The following is a 21,600-nucleotide window of genomic DNA, read 5'->3' as shown; positions in this document are numbered from 1 at the left end:
ACAAAGGTGAAAGAAGGTTTGGGTCCACATTTACTCACCCTCCAGGTATCCCCATATGAGCCACCAAAATGTTGCAGTCTTTCTGCTCCTCAGCTCAGCTAGGCCCGAGTTCTTGTCTCACAACCAGGAAGAATTAGGTGCACAGATACTGGAGAGTGAGTGGAGTGAATTGATTAAGCAAAAGGAAAGCTCTCAGCAAAGAGTGGACCCAGGGGTGGTTCCCCTACTCAAAGGCGGGAAAGGCTCCCTGTGTGACTGGGTCTGGGGCCTTTTATGGACTCAGAATGGGGAGTGCATGCTGATTGGTTTGTGAGTAGGCAAAAAAGGTTAAAGTGAAGACACCACTCAAAGGTGGGCATGGCAGTGTAGAAAACCAATTAGGAAAGCATAGGTCTATGTAAAATAGGTGAAGGGTGGGGATCAATCAGAGGAAAGTGCAACAAATGGGAAGACAAGTTTGCAATCTGGTCCGAGGATTTGACTTGTAGCTTTAGGCTTTAAACTGTCTTCGGCTTGAAGGTGGGGTTTCACCAGTGACCTGCCCCTGTCTGCCTAGGCATTTGGCTGCCTTCTGCTGCTCTCAGCAGCAACCATGTGGGGATGGAGAGAGAGCCGTCCTTCTGTACGTGCAGGTCCCTGAGTGCAGGGACAGTGATGACTCCACATAGGCAATGGCAGGAGATGCTGGCCTGGAAATGTCTGCAGAAGGCTCTCCCCTTGGCATCAGGGGGTGCAGAGATGTTGGCTGTCCTAAGAGCTTGCTGAAGGAAGTTCTTTCTACATTCCAGACATCTGGGGGTTCATCACCAAGAGTGGGGGCCTTGTGAGCAGCGCTGATCTGGGAAGAAGGAAATATGGGCAGAGACAGGGAGGTCAGGATGACAGCAGGAGCCCAGGGGACTGAGGCAAAAAATAATCACATTATTTAGAAGACAGAGGAGCTGAAGAGATAGGTTTGGAGCTGACACCTTGGGCTGAATGCTTCAAGAAAGAGGACTGTTCATGTAAATCAGAGTCAAATACTTAGAGAGGACAGTGGACCAGCATGAAGGCAGCGGGCTCCCTGGGAGAGGTGTTCCTGCCTGGATTTAGAGCTTGTGGTTAAATGAATGTGGTAGACAAAATAAGTCCCCCAAAGACAGCCGCATGCTAATTCCTCAAACCTGTGACCACGTAACCTTATGTGGCAAAGGGGACTTGGCATATGTGGTTCAGTGAAGGACCCTGAGATGGGGAGATTATCTTAAAGTGTCCAGATAGGCCCAATCTAATCCCATGATTTGTTCAAATCAGAGAACCTTTCCCAGCTGGTCAGAAGGAGACGTGATCACACACACAGAAAAGTCAGAGAAATGCTGGCTTTGAAGACGGAGGAAGGGGCCGCAGGGAATGGAGTGTGGGCAGCCCCTAGAAGCTGAAAAAAAAATCATGAGGAAATGGATTTTTCCCTAGAGCCTTCAGAAAGGGGTGCAGCCTGTGACACTTTGACTTTAGTCCAGTCAGACCTGGTTAAAACTCTGACCTACAGCACTGCAAGGAGTTGGTGGGGTTGTTTTTTGTTTGTTTGTTTGTTTTGTTTTTGAGACAGTCTCGCTCTGACACCCAGGCTGGAGTGCAGTGGTGCGATCTTGGCTCACTGCAACCTCTGCTTCCTGGTTTCAAGCAATTCTCCTGCCTCAGCCTCCTGAGTAGCTGGGATTACAGGCATGTGCCACCATGCCCAGCTAATTTTTTAGATGCCCAGCTAATTGTTTGGATATCCAGATAATTTTAATAGATACCCGGTTTCACCATGTTGGCCAGGCTGGTCTTGAACTCCTGACTTCAAATGATTTGCCCACCTTGGCCTCCCAAATGATCTGCCTACCTTGGCCACCCAAAGTGCTGAGATTACAGGCATGAGCCACTGTGCCTGGCCTGTGTTGTTTTTAAGTCACCATCTTCGTAGTGATTCGTAACAGCAGCAACAGGATACTCTTCTCTCCACCCGCACCCTGCCCTGGCCACCAGCTCTGCCTCCCCAGTGTCTCTGTCCCCACTGCTTCTACCTAGACCCCACTGCTCCTCCCTTCCTCTTCTCTGAACCACTGGCACACCTCCAGCTGGGCCACCTGCTTAGCGCTGTTCCCCTTTAGTCCACTCTGCTAGATGCTTGAGTTATCTTCCAAAAACCCAACTTAGGTGAGGTCAATTTCTACTGAATACTGGTTTTAGTTTCTATTACTTAAGAAGGTGTGTCCAGATGCCCCAACTTGGCATTCAAGCCACAGCTTCCTTCTTGGTCTTCTTCTCTGCCACTCTCCTTCTTGCCATGTGCCAAGATTGGTAAACATGTCTTCGCACCAGTTCTCTGTGTCCTCCCTTTCCTTCACCACCTCTCCAGTGTTTCCCATGTTGCCTGGATTGCCTTTCATCCTCCCTAGTCTAGAGATGCTCAAGGGGTATCACTGCTCTCAAGTCAGCCCTGCTGGGTAATAAGATCTAAAATTACCCTCTATAAGATAGCTCACAGCGTCAAGTGGCATTTTCTGGGGTGAGAAAACCTCATTCTATTTTGTTTGCTGATTGCTTTACCATCTGGCCTCCCCCAGTCCATGCTAACTCCTCAGGACAGGGATGGGTCTTGCTTTTCTACATATTTCCTTGAGAAATGCCAGTGGAGAGGGTGCCTTAGTCTGTTCCAGCTGCTGTAACAAATTGTGATAGACTGGGTGGTTTTAACAACAGAAATGTATTTATCACATACTGAAGGCTAGAAGTCTGTGATCAAGGTGCCAGCATGGTCAGGTTCTGGTGAGGGCCCTCTTCCTGGTTTGTAGATGGCTGTCTTCTTGCAGTGTTCTCACATCGGAGAGAGCAGAGACAGGAAGCTCTTGTATCTTTTTTTTTTTTTTTTTTTTTTTTTTTTTTTTTTTTTTTTTGAGACAGAGTCTCACTCAGTCACCCAGGCTGGAGTGCAGTGGTGCGATCTCAGCTCCGTGCAACCTCTGCCTCCTGGGTTCAAGTGATTCTCATGCCTCAGCCTCCCAAGTAACGGGGACTACAAGCATGCACCACTGCATCCAACTAATTTTTGTATTTTTACTAGAGATGGGGTTTCACCATGTTGCCATGTTGCCATGTTGCCCAGGATGGTCTCGAACTCCTGACCTCAAGTGATCCGCCTGCCTCAGCCTCCCAAAGTGCTGGGAATACAGGCATGAGCCACTGTGCCTAGCCTCTTGTATCTCTTCTAAGAGCACTAATCCCATTCATGAGGGCTTCACCTTCACAACCTAATTCACCTCCTAAAGACTTCACCTCAGCCGGGCGCAGTGGCTCATGCCTGTAATCCCAGCAATTTGGGGGGCCGAAGTGGGTGGATTGTGATATCAGGAGTTCAAGACCAACCTGGCCAATGTGGCGAAACCCTGTCTCTACTAAACATACAAAAATTAGCCAGGCCATGCTACTCGGGAAGCTGAGGCAGGAGAGTCGCTTGAAACCAGGAGGCAGAGTTTGCAGTGAGCCGAGGTCATGCCACTGTACTCCAGCCTAGGCAATAAGAGCGAAACTCCATCTCAAAAAAAAAAAAAGACTTCACCTCTTAACACCATCACATCAGGGGTTAGGATCTCAATACGAATTTGAGGGGAACAAACATTCATTCAGTGGATAACAAAGGGTTACCTTAAGTAGCTCATGGAAAGAGGCAGAGTGGAAACATCTAAGACCTTTGGAAAATAATCCTAATGGCTACTTTCTACTGCACTTGACTGTTTTCTAATCATGTACAAATCTATGAGCACATTTGTGTCTCTGGGAGCTGGTTTTACCAAGAGTCTTTAAATCCAACTGCTGACATTTACTAAGCACTTGGACTTTAAAACAAACCCCAGGAGGCAGGGAAAATGCCAAAAGTTTCCCTACAGCTCAATAAAGGGAAGCAAAAATAAATTAGAAAAAAAATTAAAAAAGGAAGTTGTCATTCAAAGTTGTCATTCTCACAAATGTCAGCTGGTGGAACTGCTACACACAAATTATACTGTTAACTCCTCACCGTCAGCCTCCAAGACCATGATCATTCTGCCTCCTGAAACAATGAAAGCATGGCTTTGAGAAGAGGCGTACCACCTGAGGTTCTGTGGCCAGGACATGGCAGACTGGGACTAGAGCTGGACATTTTGCCCCAAGGTGATGGATCCCATCCTGAGCCTTATGGACTTGAGGAATTTTCTCTACCTTCCTCACACAGAAGCCACTTGCTCACTTGTGTTCCATCTTGTGTGCTTGAGCTGAGATGTGCATACACCACCTGTCATGGGCTGAAGTGTGTCCCTGCTCCAAATTTAGATGTTGAAGTCCTCACTCTCAGCATCTTAGAACCTAATGTGTTTGAAAAAACAAATCTTCTGAGAGGTAATTAAGCTAAAATCAAGTCTTCAGGGTGGGCCTTAATCCAATGTGACTGGTGTGCGTATAAGAAGAGGAAATTTGGACCCTTGGAAAGATAACAGAAGCATGCACAGACAGAGGGACACCGTGTGAAGACACTGCGAAAAGGTGACCATCTGCAAGCCAGGGGGAGAAGCCTTGAGAGAAACTAGCCCTGCCGATGCCTTGATTTTGGACTTCTAGCCTCTATAACTGTGAGAAAATAAATCTCCATTGTTTAACCTGTGGTACTTTCTTATGACAGCTTGGTATAGTTTGGATTTGTGTCCATCCCTGCCCAAATCTCATGTTGAATTAGAGGAGGGGCCAAGAGAGAGGTGATTGGATCATGGGGGGCGGGTTTTTCTCATGCTGTTCTCCTGATAGTAAGTCTCACGAGATTTGATGGTTTTATAAAGGGGTGTTCCCCCACACATGCCTTCTTGCCTGCCACCATGTAAGTCATGACTTGCTCCTCATTCACCTTCCACCATGATCGTGAGGCCTCCGAAGCCATGTGGAACTGAGTCAACGAAACCTTTTTCCTTTATAAATTACTCAGTCTCGGGTATGTCTTTATTAGCAGTGTGAGAACAGACTAATACAGAAACGTAGAAACTGGGGGCTGGGGAGTTGCTGCCTGGGATACCCTCCAATTGGTGGTCCCATGAGGCAGGGGCTGTGTCAGTCCTGCTGGCCACACAGTGGTGCTCAGAGGTCATCAGCGGGTGCAGAGCTGAACGGGATGATTGGCTTGGACTCTTATGGACTTGGGCAGAAAAGGAGCTTGCAGCCCACAGGAATGGGTGGTTTTGTACAAAGGACACTTGTCAGCAGCCCTCAGCCTCAGCCCAGCATGGCCCAGTCTGGTGATGTCACACAGGGTGCCACCATGGCCACAGAGCAGCAGAGCAGGGTTGGATTTCATTAGCTATGACCCATGTGACCAGAGCTGCCCTCTGTCCCTCAGACACAGTATTTTAAAAGGAAAGTTTTATTATTAATCAGGTATGGTGAGGCCAACAGATCAGGAGATAGCTGCTGCTGAAAAGAAATTGTGCTACACTCACAGATCCCAGGAGATGGGGCAGGACACACCACGGGGCAGGGGGTAGGGGGAGTGGGGGTGGGCACTGGGGAAAGCACCAGGGCCTGGCAGGAGGGGGAAGGGTAGGGGGAAATGGGCAGGAACGTTTATTGTGATTTCCAAGGGAGCAAACGGGTAAGTCAGGCCCAGCAGGCGTAGGGCTGGCTGGTGTGCATCATTCCAGTGGGCTCTGGGGGTGTAGGGCTGTCCCTAGTTATCTGGTTCCTGGCCCTGAGGTAGCTAGGGCAGGAGAACGGTGGCCCAGAGTGTGAGAGCCCCATAGGGGAGGGGGTTGGGGATGTGGGGTTGGCATCGGTTGGTTCGCTCGTGTGAGTTCTTGTGGGAAAGTGGTTTGCTGTTTGGGGGAACTGGCTAACCCTGAGAGGGACTCAACCAGTAAAACTAGTAAGTACTCATCGTTCATCAAAAAAGATGCTTCATCTCTTTGAACTTCAGATGCCTCATCACTAAAACTAGGGAAATAATGCTGACAGCTGACTTCTCAAAGAGAACCTCAGGAACGTATACTAGAAGGCAGGGTGCCCACTACCTGCACAGTCTCGGAAGGAAGGAGTAGAAATAAGGGTATTGACAGGGCTTTCTCTTCTGAGCTGTGTGATTTTAAGGCAGCTCTTGAAAGACTGGACCTTTTGATCAGTGTGCACAGTGAGGGTAGGGTCTTAGAGTGAGTACTGATTAGCAAGCTTTTGGTCTTGATAAGAAAACAGGGCAGCAGCTTTGTTTTCCAGCAGAAAGTATTTCCTAAAGCAAGCAGCTAAATTATTTTTCCTAGTCCCAGTATTGTTTAGCACAGAAACAGGGAAGTATGCTAGTTTCAATAATAATAATAATAATAATAGTAATGTTTACCTCATAGGATTATTAGGAAAGTCAGGTGAAATTATGTAGGAAATGTGCTTAGCACAGTCTCTGCTTAATAAACGTAGCTATTAATTAGGGTGAGGCAGAAAATAACCAGAGGAGAATGTGATGAAGCCATTTGGGTAGGGTGGTGCATTATCCTGGTTTATCTAAGACTGGAGGTGTTTTGGGATGGGGAATTTCAGTGCTAAAACCAGGAAAATCCCAGGCAAATGAAGTCAAGTTGGTTAATCTCGGTTCAAAACAGGAAAACCCAATTGTTGCACATAAATTTTTTGGAATTTAACTTGGATTTTTCTTTTAAGCATCAGAAATGTCTAATAATGTTTGTGAGTGTCAGAATAGAACATGTGGTGGTCCTTAGGGAGAAGGGAGTAAGATTTCCCAAGTAGCAGAGGCACTATCCTGCAGCAGGTATTCGCTAGAATCCTGCTTTAGGGCCTTTGCTGAGGGTCTTGAGATAGCCCTTTGGAAGCATCTCGAAGGCTGCGTTGGAAATAAATAAGCCCAGGGAGGATCACACTGCAGGGGAAACCTGAGACCCTAAGCCAGTCAGAATCACCTGGGTATGACAAGCAGAACTCTGCCTCTTTCTCTCATTTCTCTCTTCTGTTCAAATAAAAAATTGAACTTGAATGAAGAAGCACCCAAAACTGGGGTTAAAAACTAGACTTTTTGGGTTCAAAGTGAGACTTTTTTTCTGTTCCTCTTTTTGCACATATGGAGCCCAACACTGCTTTAGTGAGCTGCTTCTTGCCAAATGTTGGGACAGCACCAGCCCATTTAGTTCTCACCAGTGCCCTGCAAGGAGTGTACTATTACCTTCACATCACACACCAGGAAATTAAGGTTGGGAGAGGTTAGGGGACTTGCAAAAGGTCATGGAGCTATGAAGGGACAAGGAGCTGGGATTCAAATTTGGGTTTGCAAGGAGAGAAGTCTTTCTTCTCAGCCTAGTAAGTGTGGGAGATCAATGGCAGGGTGATTGGATCTCCAAGATGAATGAGTCAACAGGACTTTCAAAGCACGATCTGAAGGTAAACAAGTCAGTATCATCTCTCCTTAGGGTCTGTGAGTTACTTTTCCTCTCTTGAGGGAGACACTGAAATCTACACCAAATTGAGCGAATTGAGCCCTATGGAATTGCGCCTGAAGCAGGGGCTCAAGTTTCTCTCAGGCTTCCTTCGCTTACAGCCCCCAGGTGATCCTGGCTGGGTGCTATTTCCAGGAGGGTCTCTCCCTCAGCAGGGAAAGGAGAGCAGGATTTGCAGAAGCTCCAGTTGGAGACAGAGCCCTGGGGGCGGGGGTTGGTGGATAGGGGTAGGCCCTTGGCTTAAGCCAGATCTGAACTGTTTCCTTCTATCCTGCTCCTGGGGCAGGAGGCCCCCTGCAAGGCCCTAACTCTACTGATCTTATTTCCTTCTGGGAAATTTTCCCACAGGGAGGCAGGAAAGGTCAGCAGTGTGTCCTGAGAGCCCTAAGGCAGGCCACCCACTTTTCTACCACAGGAGTGCTTTGGGAGAGGTACTGGAGGCCACACCTGTGTGCCCACTGGGTCCTTTTAAGACATACCAAGGAGTTGCAAGTGGGGGATGCCTCCGCAGTGCTGGGCCTGCAAGGGAGCCCCAGAAGACTCTCTTAAGCTCCCATTTGACAAGTTTTAAAAGTGGACCAACCCAGGCATGTGCATGGGATCAGAAGCCCCATCTCTCTAAATTACTAGGTTGAAACACCATATCTTCACGACTCATGCACCGTCCTCACTACTTCTGCGGTAACTGTGTTCCATCAGGGCTGGGTTTGATTTTTTAAATGAACTCGATTTGTTTTATTGTTTTATAATTTGAACAAGTAGAGATGGAGGTAAATAGAAAACCAGCATCTGTGTATTACACATATAAAGTCACCATAAAAATAAACACCATGAATACTCTTCAGCAATGGGAATGAAAAATCTACAACTACATACCACTGAACACAAACGAAAATCACGAACAACAGGTTGAGGCAGCGAAGCCGAGCCCAGGTGATTCCATTTAAATGACCGATGGAAAACTAAACGCAGGCAAAATTATCTTCTATTGGGAGTCAGGAGAGTGGCTGCCCTTCTGGAAGGAGGGATAGAGAGAGGAAAGGGACAGGGGGAGGGGCTTCCGGGAGCCCAGAAAAATTACGTTTTGTGAATTCAAAATTAGCAAATTCTGTTTCTCCATCTGGGTGCTGGTTTCACAGGTTGTTCAGTTTGTGATGATTCACTCCGTTTTACATCCAGTTAACATCACGGATGGTGCTAAACTTCAACATAAAAATAAATTAAAAGTAAGTCGGAGGCAGCTAACACACTAGTGTGCGTATTAAATTCTAGCCACAAACCAGGGTCAGTTTAGGGCCTGAGGTCTGCTCCCCTCTTTTAAGAAAAGGTTGAACAAGTGCCCAGCAGGGGTCAAAGCCTGTGCTGGCCACGTTTTCTGCTCCTCCTCCTCCTCCTCGGGTTTCGAGGGGCATTTTAAAGGAAATGACTTTCTCACTGTGCAATGCCAGGCTTTGTTCAAGCACTTGGGAAAACAATGAGGAGGCAACTTATTCCCAGCTCCAGGTAAATGATTAAAATGCGATAAGGGTGGGGAGCTGGGGCGGACAGAGTGAAGGGTGGGAGGTGGACGGCTGAGGGTGGGGGGCGTCAGCAGATGTCAGAGTGTGGGGATGCCTCAGTCCTGAGGTTGAGCGGGTTGGGGAGGGGCGCTCCAAAGAGCCCGGGGATGCCCCTATCACAGCCCTGGCAGAAGGAGGAAGCACTGCGGAGGCCCCACATTCGCAGGGGACCACAGGCCAGGTGCGCGTGGATTTGCGTGGTTTACTCACTCCGATCTCAGGTCTGGCCTAGAAAGTAAACTGATGCTTTCACCTTCCCAGGGCAAGGGGAACCGGTGGAAGGGACTCAGCTCCCCAGTTTGGTGCCTCCTCGGTGACCACTCCCTCCTTTCTCAGGCTCCCACCCTGAGCTTCAGCTGAAACCCCCTTCTGCAATGATGGCCCTGGAGCACCAATGTCATAGCCACCCACGACAGCCCTGAACCCGTCCGACCCCCATAGGGCCCCTCAGCCCCCAAGGGCTGAGCCAGGGCCTCCCTGGGACCCTCTGCACTCCCGTCAGGCGGGCCTTCTCTGGGCGGGTTTAGTATTAAGCGTTAATGATTAAATGGGGGTTCTCCATTAACCCCGCAGCAGGCCTTTGTCTCTGGACTGCCTAGGCCTCCTCCTTTGAAATGCCACATAAAAATGATGGATGTCCTTCCCTCCCTCCCGGGATCAGCGGGTCCTGTTTCCCTTTAAAGTTGAAGTGGGCAACACAAGGGCCAGCCTTGTTTAAACACAGAAGCGCGAGGCCGACCCCGGGCTGCGCAGGAACGGCCGGGCGGGGCGGGCAGGCAGAGATAAGCGCGCGGCGGCTGCAGGGTCGCCGGGAGCGGCCCGCGGTAGGGACACGTGGGACCGCGCCGGCTGCACCCGGGTTGCGGGGCCGCTCGCTTAGGGCCCGAGAGGATTTGGAGACCGGTAGGAACTGTCTCTTTGCCGAGGTTCGCGTCGATGGCTAATAATGACATCCACTCCGAGAGTGCTGAACCCGTCCACGCGGCGGAAGGAGTTGCAATCAGAAGTGAACGAGAAAGGGTGTGGGCGTGGCTTGTGCATTCGGCGAGCTGCTCACCTGCACTGCTTAACGCGCGGTCCAGGCGCCGGCAGCATCAGCACCTCCTGGCAGGCTGCTGGAAAGGCGGGTCTCAGGCGGCTGCATCAGAGCTGCACATTAATTCGGTCCCTAGGCGACTTGTGTGCCCAGTAGCTTGAGAAGCCCGGCCTATATAACCAGTGGCTCTAGTAACAATGGGAATAATACTGGCTAATATGTATTGAGTGCCCAGCGTGAGTCCAGCACTGTCTTAAGCACCTTACAAAATTGTCCTATTTAATCTTTATGACATGCCAGATGCACCATTTTGCAGATGAGAAGGTTGAGGTCCGCAGAGTTTTGGTGTTTTGTCAGAGATTACACAACTGATTATTAGAAGCCCAGGCTGTAATAGGCTCGCATACAAGCACACGTGCAGAAGCCCCTTCTAGGTTAGACCTGGGGTGTGTGTGTGTGTGTGTGTGACTTCAAGTTGGAGATTGTCCTTTGAAATAATCAGGGGCCAAATCTTGGCTGCTTAACGTGCACCCAGCTGAGATGGATCAGTAGGAAGCTCACTTGGCTCAAGAAGACACTCCTCTTGCCTCCCACCTCAGTCGGCTGTAGATAAACATGTGGCATGTCTCCCCTCCACCCTGCAGTGTTTAGAAAGGAACACCAGTGCTGGATGGAACCCCCCCCCCCAACCGCACACATACCCTCAGGTCTGCTGTGGCCCCATGAAAGGGTTAACTTAGGGCTCCATCACTACATAAATCTGTGTTTATCTGCTGCGAAGTAAGCTATTTAGGTTTCTGATTTACAATCCTTGGTTTTCATAAAAGTCAGTCATTCCCAGTAAAAGAATGTGGGTTAGATTTATAGGATCTGCGTTAGTCTTTAAAGCCCAAAGCCGGTCTATGACTCACCCTCCGTAATGTTCTTGCTCTAGTCCGGAGATATTCATGTGTAAAGAGAAAGTCGGATCTCTGCCCTGAAAAATAAGACTTTTGGGGGGAACTAATTATAATGGCGTCAATTGTACTATGCTTGTAAATTTGCCGTCAGCGGGCCCCCCTGGAGCCTGTTTTCCAGGGGTTTTATTCCTCAGTAAAATGTGCTCTGGTTTGCAGCTTGGCATATGAGACCTCCACTGGTATGAGCCAATGTTTTTTCCTACCAAATTATTAGAAATAAACAGCCCACCAGTGGAAAGGCAGAAAAATTATAAGCAAGGAAAATAAATCTTGGAATGTTTGCATTTGGCGATTTTAATAAAGTCAGTCACTTAGCCCAGCAGCCCAACTGGCTAAATGGAGCTGGCCTGATATTTTTATTTTAATTTGAGTTTGTGTTTTGCCAGTGTGAAATGGGGTCAAGGCAAGACACCATGGAAAAAGGCTTTGATGTCTCCTTGAAAAATATTTTGCACTGTGACTTCATGATATTTGGTGTCCTCTCCCCTTCCCCACCCCCAGCCTCCAGCTAGAGGAGCTGAACGTCTAACCCATGACCATCACACGTAATAAAGTATCACCGTCATCAACAATCCTCTTTCCAACTCCCTCCCCTCCCCCGTGAAGTCTGAATTCAGGCCAGAATGTCTTACAATGTAGAATACAAATGCTGATCAAGATAATAGAATATGATTAAAGCGGATGGAGGAGACCAGCCTTTTAAACTTTCTCCAAAGTAAAGCCAAGGTGTGAGGCCCAAGTGCGAGAGGAGGGAAGGGAAGGAAGGCTGTATGGATTAGGCTGATGGCCAGTCCAAACAGAACTGGTTTAGGAGGTGAAGATTTAGCAGTGGGTGGACAAATGGAGAGCCATGGATTGGGAAGGATGGCAGAGAGCAATGATCCCAGAGTAAAAGCCAGTTCTCCCTCACCAAATGTGTGAAAGACTAAGATGCGATTATATTTGCAAAAGTCTTAATTTAGTCTCAACAAGGGTAATGTGAAAGACTTTGACATTTCTGCTCTTGTTTTGGGGTCAGGAAATGTTTACTGCAGACCACAAGGTGTAGCTCAAGGCCCCAGGATGCATAAACTAATGCGACTTACCTTAACTTTTTCCCAGACCAATGAGAAAGCAGATAAGTTGACAGAAGATTTTAGTACAAGTATGTAGTGCATACAGAATGGTTTAAATCTACCATGCGTGGCCCATTCGTGTTTGTTTTTTTTTTTTTTTTTTTTTGAGACAGAGTCTCGCTCTGTCGCCCAGGCTGGAGTGCAGTGGCCGGATATCAGCTCACTGCAAGCTCCGCCTCCCGGGTTCACGCCATTCTCCTGCCTCAGCCTCCCAAGTAGCTGGGACTATAGGCGCCCGCCACCTCTCCCGGCTAGGTTTTTGTATTTTTTTTTAGTAGAGACGGGGTTTCACCGTGTTAGCCAGGATGGTCTCCATCTCCTGACCTCGTGATCCACCTGTCTCGGCCTCCCAAAGTGCTGGGATTACAGGCTTGAGCCACCGTGCCCGGCTTCCATTCGTGTTTCAATGTAAACAACCAAATCCTGTTGGGCTTTTTTTTTTTTTTTTTTTTTTTTTTTTTTTTTTTTTTTTAGATGGAGTCTTTCTCTGTCACCTAGGCTGGAGTGCAGTGGTGCAATCTCTGCTCACTGCAAGCTCCACTTCCCGGGTTCACACCATTCTCCTGCCTCAGCCTCTCGAGTAGCTGGGACTACAGGCATGCGCCACCATGCCCAGCTAATTTTTGTGTTTTTAATAGAGGCAGGGTTTCACCATGTTGGCCAGGATGGTCTCGATCTCTTGACCTCGTGATCTGCCCACCTCGGCCTCCCAAAGTGCTGGGATTACAGGCGTGAACCACCGCGCCTGGCCCTGTTGGGCGTTTTAAGTCACCTTCCCCTTCACCTCAGTGCAGAGCATTGTGGTAGGTGGGTCCTTTGGGAGCCCTCAAAGATGACCAACATGTGCCTGCCCCAACTGAGCTCAGTAGGACAAGGAAGACATGTGCAATATACCATGTAGAAAATGATAAGGGCAATGCACAGAGAAATTATGTGTGAGTCTAGAGACCAGGGAAGACTTCAGGGAAGAGTTGGTATTTCTGTGGCTCTTGAAGGCTCAGTAGGAGTTCGACATGTAAAGGTGAGGAGCAAGGATAACCCAGAGAAAGAAGAATGAATAAAAATGTTTAGAAGTAGGAGGGTGGTGGCTCCTTTGGAAAGAGGCAGGAGGACCTCTTTGTGGGTGCTTCATGGACATGTGAGGAGTCTAGAGGCCAGATAATGGAATCTAGGCCAGGCGTGGGTATGCTTGCACACTTGCTGAGGAATCTAGACTTGATCTTGAGGGTACTGGGAGCCTTCCCTGACCTACTGAGTCTGGGGTTGGTACCTTATTTGTGGTACCAGAGTATAATCACTTCCTCACTCTCTATTGCAGCCCTTTTCATCCTATTGTACAAGGTCATACTTACCTTACAGATTGGATCGTAAACCCCCTGAGAGTCTTGCTCACTCTTATAATACCAATCCCTAACACCATGCCCAGCACAAAATAGATATGCAAGAAACTTCTGATGCAGAATGAGGGAAATGGAGTTTTCAACATTTCTATAACAATGAATTGAAGGCTTGTAGCAGGGGACAAGTAGCTTGGAACCAGGCTTCAGAGAACTTGGACACTGGGTCCAATGGTAGCCAGGAAGCAGAGGTTCATTGGTGTTGGTGGGCAATATGGGTTGGGTATATGGTGTCAGATGCCTCCCTTCCCATTTGCTGGGAAATGTGAAGGCTGCCTATGACAGTCCCTGTTAAATCCTGAGCACAGTGCAGCTGTGAGGCTGTGGTCCCAGGAAACGGAAGGGATGTGGATGCCAGAGACTAGGAGGTTCAGAGCCAGGGTGAGGGGAAGTGGCAGGGCTGGCATCACAGATGGGGAGGCTAGGGTGCAGAGTAGTTTGGAGATGATGGTGACAAGAGGAGCACAGTGAATGAAGGAAGGAAAGAGGAGTTCAGTTTGGAATATGCTGCCTTGGAGGTGTGCTGTGACTCCCAGCAGAGGGTTTGTAGCTGGCAGGTATAAATATTTAGCACAGAAACGTCTAACAGTGAGTTCCGAAAGAGACAAGGCGAAGAGAAAGCCAAGGTCAGAGCCCGGGAGGTTGCCTGTTTTTAGGAGGTGGAGCATCAGACACTAAATCTAAAATTTCCTTTTTTATCATCTCCATCTTCTTTGTCTGTTTTAGTTGAAATTACTTGGGCTCACAGTGGGTCAGCCAATTTTCCTCTCACCTTGTTTTCTTCTTAAAGCCCCATAAATCAGGGGCCTCTCTAGGCATGTGAAGGGCACCCCCCTGGCCCCCTGCAGCATACTAAGAAATAACCCAGCTGGCAGAAACCCTGAACTTTGTGTCACGTTGTGAAAAGCACTCCTGGACAATGGGCAGCCCTCCCCTCCATAGGCTCCATGCATTGGCTTTTTGCAATGACACCCATTGTCTGCTGTGAGAGTGTCTAAAAGCAAGTGTTTTCTGCTCATAAGTTGAGCTGGCTGGGAGGATCCATGGGTGATGGAATGGAACATTCATGTACAAGTTTTTATTTGAACACCTGTTTTCAATTATTTGGGGTACATACCTAGGAGCAGAATTGCTGGATCACATGGTAATTCTACATTTAATTTACTGAGGAACTGCCAAAATGTTTTCCACAGCAGTCACACCATTCTACCTTCCCATCCTCAGTGTATGAAGGTTCCACTCTCTCCACATCCTCACCAACCCACTTGTTGTTTTGTTTTGATTATAGCCATCCTAGAATGTGTGACGTGGTATCTCATTGTGTTTGGATTTGCATCTCCCTAAAGACTAATGAGGGGAATATCTTTTCATGTGCTTTTTGGCCATGTGTCTGTCTTCTTTGGAGAAATGCCTATCCAACATCTTTGCTCATTTGTTAATTGGATTGTGTGTCTTTTTCTGTTGATTGGTAAGAGTTCTTTTTATATTCTAGATACTAGAACCTTGTAGGATCTGTCATTCTGTGGGCTATCTTTTTCACTTTCTTAGTAGTGTTCTTTTACGAAACAGTTTTTAATTTTGATGGAATTCAGTGTATCTATTTTTTCTTTTGTTGAGTGTGGTTTTTTTGTGTCATATCTAAGAATCCGTTGTTAAACCCAAGGTCATGAATACTTATCATTATGTTGTATTCTAAGTGTTTTATAGTTTCAGCTGTTACATTTATGCCAAACAACAACTTTTACAGAGATGTGTACAGGGTTAAAGGAAACCAACAAGGAACGCTGCATTACCCTGGAGCTAGCCAGGCAGGGAAGCTGTTGCCATCCCTAGTCCTGAGGGGCAAGAGATGAAAATGGAACAAGTGGAGCTGGAGTTGTGTGGAAAGGGTTGGCCACCAGGAGTGTGTCCTTTGATAGAGGGATGCATCCAATCTGCAGGCAGGGAACCAGGGACTCCTCTGTTCTCTGATCTTCGCTGGTGCCCCCCAGTTGGCTAAATCCTACCCGAAGCAAGAGGGCAAGAGAGCTGGTAAATGCAGTTCATACAGGTCAGTCTCTTAGGGCACCAAAAAGCAGGGAGGAAGTAAACAGAGTGGATCTAGAGATGCGATCAGCTCAATAATAGCCCCAAAGATGTGCAAGTCCTCATCTTCAAAATCTGTGAATGTGCCACATTATATAAAAGGGCACTTTGCAGATACGGACTTTGCAGATGGGGAAATTATCCTGTATTATCCAAGTGAGACCAGAATAATCACAAGGCTCCTTATAGAGGGGGCCTGAGGGTCATTCTAAGAGAATGAGAGATTTGAAGATGCTTACCTACTGGTTATGATGATGGAGGAAGAGGCCACAAACCAAAGAATGCAGGAAGCCTCTAGATGCTGGAAAAGACAAGGGAATGAATTCTTCCCTAGAGCCTCCAGAAGGAATGTGGCCTTGACAACACCTTGATTTCAGCCCATGAGACCTATTTTGGATTAACGACCTGTAGAACTGACAGGTAATAAATTTGTGTTGTTTTAAGCCCCTAAGTTAGTGGTCATTTGTTATAGCAGTCATAAGAAACTTACACAGGAGGGGTTAGTGGAGGTTCACCTCTGCCTGGGGAGACCTGAGGTTACTGGTATGGGAAGAACTCCAGGTCACCACATGTTGACTTTTGCTCGGGAGACCAACTTTCATCCCAGCCCCTGGTTTCTCTAGCTGGGGAGATGCCACAGCTGCCCTTGGTGTTTGCATCTCACAGTCTCAATCAGAGAGTCAGAATCACTCTGAGTGATAGAGAATCAGGCATTTCTCATAGGAATTTGGCTATATACAGTACAAAAAGCTGGTAGGAAAATCTATGCAAGGTGGTTGCCTCTGGTGTTAAGCCTGAAGTTGATATAGATCAGCTAGACCCAGCAGAGAGGGAAAAAATGTCTAATGTGAATAGAAGGGAGCATGGATAAGCTGGAATCCATGAGGACTAACTAGAACCCAAGCTTGTCTCCCATGCACCTTTAATAACACAGATGATCTGCTGAAGAAACTGTGCCCTTTGACACAGAAATGCACAGACACCTGGCCCAGGACTTACAGAAGTTGAAGGAGGAGATCCAGTGGGAGCTGACAGAGCTGCAGGAGCACCTGCTGCCTCGTGGCAACAAAGTGAGACAGCAGAGCAGCAGCAGCATGCATAAGCTGCCATGGTGCACCGTGCCAACCTTCAGAGCATGAAGTGGCTACTGAGCCACCTGTGTCTTCCAGAGTTCCCACTGATGTCTCCTCTGGCCAATCCTAACCCAGAGCCTTTCAGGAAAGGGTATTCTAGTTATCATGGCTCCAGCCTGTCTAGGATGACATGTTTCAAAAATCAGTGGTGTGGAAGGTTAACCTTCATTAAGTGCCTACTATGTGTCAAGTACTCCAACTTCATTGCCTCATTTAGTTTAATCACCTTGCCAATTACTCCAATTTATAGGCAAGGAAACTGAAGCTCAGAGGAGTTAAATGCCTTCCTAAATTAGGTACTCCAAAGAAGATATACAAAAGGCCAATCATTATAGGAGATGCTCAACATGATTATTTATTAGGGAAATGCAAATCAAAGTCACAGTGAAATGCCTCTGTGCACTCACCAGGGTGGCTATAATTTTTTTTAAAAAAGGTAGAACATAAATGTGTTGGCAATGATATGGAGATATTGCAGACTTTATAGACTGCTGGTAACAACGTAAAATTGTGCAGTCACTTTGGAAAACAACCTGGCAGTTCCTCAAAATGTTATCTATAAAGTTACCAAATGTCCTGGCTAACCCGGTGAAACCCCGTCTCTACTAAAAAAATACAAAAAACTAGCCGGGCATGGTGGCGGCGCCTGTAGTCCCAGCTACTCGGGAGGCTGAGGCAGGAGAATGGCGTAAACCCGGGAGGTGGAGCTTGCAGTGAGCTGAGATCCAGCCACTGCACTCCAGCCTGGGCGACAGAGCAAGACTCCGTCTCATAAAAAAAAAAAAAAAAGTTACCAAATGACCTAGCAATTCCATGCCTAGCTCACACAAGAGAAATGAAAGCATGACTCCATGCCAAAATCTTGTACACTAATGTTCACAGCAACCTTATTTCCAATAGCCCCAAACTGGAAACAGCTCAAATGCCCATCAGGAGATAAATGGATACATAAAAGTTGGCATATCCATGCAGTAGAATATTACTCAGCCATAAAAAGGACTAAGTACTGATTCATGGTACAACACGGATGAACTTTGAAAACATTATGCTAAGTGGAAGAAGCCAGATACAAATAACCACATTTTGTAGGATTCCATTCATATGAAATGTCTAGGATAGGCAAATCCATAGAGACAGAAATAAGATTAATGGTTGCTTAGGGCTGGGAGCCTAAGGGTACATGGGGAGTGACTGCTAATAGACGCAGGATTTCTTTTGGGGGTGATAAAATTTTTCTACAATGGTTGTAGTGATGGTTGCACACCTCTGTGAATGTACTAGAAACCACTGATGTGTGCATGAGTGAATTTCATGGTGTGTGTATTCTATCTTAATAAACTGTTTTTAAAAATCATGCCACTAGCAAAGAGCAAAGCACAAAACCCAGCAAGGCTCTGACTCCAAAGCCAATATCCTCCCTCAGTACAGCAGATCCCCAACTTCCTTGGGCCAATAATCACCTGGGGAGCTTGCTTAATATGCAGATTTCCTGGCTTACTTCCAGAGTCTAATTCAGTAGAGATGGATAGGGTTCGGGGAATTTAGCTGCTTACCAAGCTCCCCGGGGGAGTTGAGAACAGGTGGTCTGAGACCACACCCAGGCACACACTGTCGCCACTCTGCAGAGGACTTCTGCGTCTCAGAGCCAAAAATGGCATCTGGGAAGTCAATGAGCTTGGAGAAAGTAGAGATTTTGGAGGCCAATTTTTCTATACAGGGTGATTTTATTTTTCAGAGGAGGATGGAGGGAAAGGAAGAATCGAGAGAGAGGGAGACAGAGAGAGACAGAGAGAGAGAGAGACAGAGAGAGAGAGAGACAGAGAGAGAATGGAAGGCCATGAACTGTGAGTTGTATTGGACAGAGGTATGGGGGAGGCCAGGCGAGAGACCCATTTGAGGGAAGGTGCATTGAAGATAAGAGGAATGTAAAAGGTTTGTGGAAGTCACTTAGAGAAAGCAAATTGCTCACTAGCTGAGTTCATCGCCTGCCTGGGGTTTCCAGGATGACTTGCTTCATAGTCAAGTGTAATCCCTGAGAGAAAGAAAATTTCAGTGAACTTGAGGTAACATCAGTTCTCTGGGGCTTCTTTTTGATGAACTAATCTGAACAAGCTTGGAAAGCACCCAGCGGTGGAGGTTAAATTTCAATCTTTTTGTGCTGTTACATCTTTGTTCCCTTTACCTTCTCCTTGAAATGGAAATGATTGATGCTTAAGTAACTCCAGCTATTGAGTAATGTTTATTCAGACTGCAGGGGAACAAGATAGGGCTTAAAAATAAGGTGGAAATTTTTCCTTTGAAAGGTACAAGTTGAGCCTTTGAGAGTCAAGTGTATTCCCAACTGCACAGTATAATAAAGATAAAGGAGCCAGCAGGCAAAAGGGCTCCCATAGATGATCAATGTACAGTAGTTAAGTGGAGCTCAAATAGTCTCATGAAGCCACCTGAGTTAAAGCCCTGGGTTATAAATATTGACTGGGTCTTGGATTGTTTTGAGAACATCTTATGTCTTTCTGTGAGCCCTTTCAACCCTGGACCTGGAGGGCTTTGTAAATAAGCTTCTAAGGCTCTGAAGAAGTAGACAAATCATGTTCCCATATCCCAAGGTCTCTCTGGATAACGCCAGCCAAACCCTCAGAGGTAAGTGGGGACTGGTGAGGAAAAGCAAACACTCCCCAACCCCACTGGTGATGATGGTCCCTGGAGGGGTCCCAAGGTGCTACCCATCCACTCTCTTGTATGTGGGGGATTTCATCCTATCAGCTCAAGTTGGTCATGTAATAGTGGTCAATAGGACTCCAACCAATAAGAAACACATGCAAAGATTGTTTGATCTTAAAATCTAAAATCATCCAAGTGAAAAACAGAGAAGAGTAATTATTTCTCTCTATTTCACTAGGATACTCTAACAACTGAGTTGGTGATCTTTGAAACTATAGATTAAAGATGGGAGTGAGGGGCTGAGAGTCTTCTGTGAAGGAAGAAGTTATGATTTTCTGGGTGCTTTGCAATGGGTCCATCGACAAGTGTTGTAAGGAAATGCTTGTGGGGGGAAGAATGGGGAATGGAAGGAAGGACTAAGAGTCTTCATAAATGCCCCCCTCTCCCACTCACCAGTGCCTTGGCCCCTGGGTCTGCAGGGGAAGAAAGTGGTGTTCTATACAGAGAGGACCACCAACCCATTGCCATCCATTCCCACTAGACCATGACCAGCGAGGGCTCAGGCCCAAATTGTAAGGGAAGGGAGAATGGAGGAAATTTTCCAGAGCTTCCACATGGGACTCCAGGGCCGGTTCCCCTAGACAGGGCTGAGGGGGCGGAAAGGACACAAGACCCAGAGTTGGCCTGTGCTTGTGGCTACTTCAGTGTACAGAAGATGATCTCCAGAACACTTCCATCTTTTTATGTGTTTATATTTTTATTCCCTACATCTTCAATTTTTTTTTGAGATAGGATCTTGCTCTGTTGTCTAGGCTGGACACACCAGGAATGCAGTGGTGTGATCTTGGCTCACTGCAACCTCCACCTCCTGGGTTCAAGTGATTCTCCTGTCTCAGCCTCCCAAGTAGCTGGGATTATAGGCATGCACCACCAGCCCTGGCTAATTTTTGTATTTTTAGTAGAGATGGGGTTTTGCCACGTTGACCAGGCTGGTCTCGAAACCCTGACCTCAGGTGATCCACCTGCCTTGGCTTCCCAAAGTGCTAGGATTACAGGCGTGAGCCATCACACCCGGCCTCTTTTAAAAATTTTAATAAAATGATCTTTGAAAACTCCTAACCATTTCCTTTGAGCAAAGCAACAAGAGACCCTTCCTTTTGCTGGAGCATGCGGCATCAACAGAGTAGAAGAGAGATTTAGGAGGAGAACAAGGCAAGATAATACTGACAAGGCTGAGAAGAAGGGCTGGCATTTCAATGCTCCTCCAGCTGAGCCAGCAGCCCCTGGGACTCATCACTCTGCGTCCCTCTGAGGTTGTTGGGTTTTTTTCAATATTAAGATATGATTCACACACCACACATTCCATACTTTTAAAGTACATGATTTAAAGCAAAGTGTACAATTCAGTGGTTTTTAGTATATTTACAAAGCTATGCAATCATCACTACTATTTAACCACAAAAGAGTTTCATCACCTCAGAAAGAAACTTCATACCCATTAGCCACCAACCCTCCCACTCCCACTTAACCCCTCCATACTCTGCAGCCTCCCAGTAAATTAGATGACCACAGATCTACTTTCTATCTCCCTGGGCTTACCTATTCTGGGCATTTAATGTAAATAGAATCATATAGTGTTTGGCCACTTGTGATTGTCTTCTTTCCTCTAGCATAATCTTTTCAAGGTTCATCTATGTTGTGGCATAAATCAGTACTTTATTCCTTTTTATGGCTAAATAATATTCCTTTCTGTTGTTTTTACTTTGGGGCTGTTAGAAGTAATGCTGCTATGAACATCTGTGTACATTTCTGTGCATTTTTTTTCCAGGGATTTTCACCCACTCCCTCAAAGCACCCAAGTTTAGGGCATACAGGATGCTAAAAAAGTACACTTGAAAAGATATAATCTGATCAAGTAGCTAAGGGAAAGGGGCGGACACCTAAATTTATTTAATACATACTGTGAGCTAGGTGACGTACCTCAACATGTGTGATAAATGTCCCTTTTACAAATAAGAAGACTTTTAGAAACAAAAAGAGAGATAAAAAAGTTTGCCCAAGAATACATAACTGTCATACTGAAAATTTGGGGCAACTTCCCTGGCATCATATACCATCTGCAGATAATTCATTAAGGACAGAGGTCAAGTGTCGAATAATAGGCTTGATCTCCAGATATG

General features: G+C 46.8%; 1 long non-coding RNA gene across 1 annotated transcript; it reads right to left on the bottom strand.

Moving 5' to 3' along the window:
- Nucleotides 1-8,186: 8,186 nt before the first annotated feature.
- Nucleotides 8,187-10,217, bottom strand: LOC141407613 (uncharacterized). The gene is made up of 2 exons (XR_012417293.1): nt 10,092-10,217; nt 8,187-8,677 (listed from the first exon to the last, which is right to left on the bottom strand). It is a non-coding gene; the product is annotated as an uncharacterized lncRNA (long non-coding RNA).
- Between the last annotated feature and the right edge of the window lie 11,383 nt (nt 10,218-21,600).

This window comes from Macaca fascicularis, chromosome 9, assembly GCF_037993035.2.
Source record: "Macaca fascicularis isolate 582-1 chromosome 9, T2T-MFA8v1.1".
Classification (NCBI taxonomy): Eukaryota; Metazoa; Chordata; class Mammalia; order Primates; family Cercopithecidae; genus Macaca; species Macaca fascicularis.
This window is presented reverse-complemented; position numbering and strand designations above follow the sequence as displayed.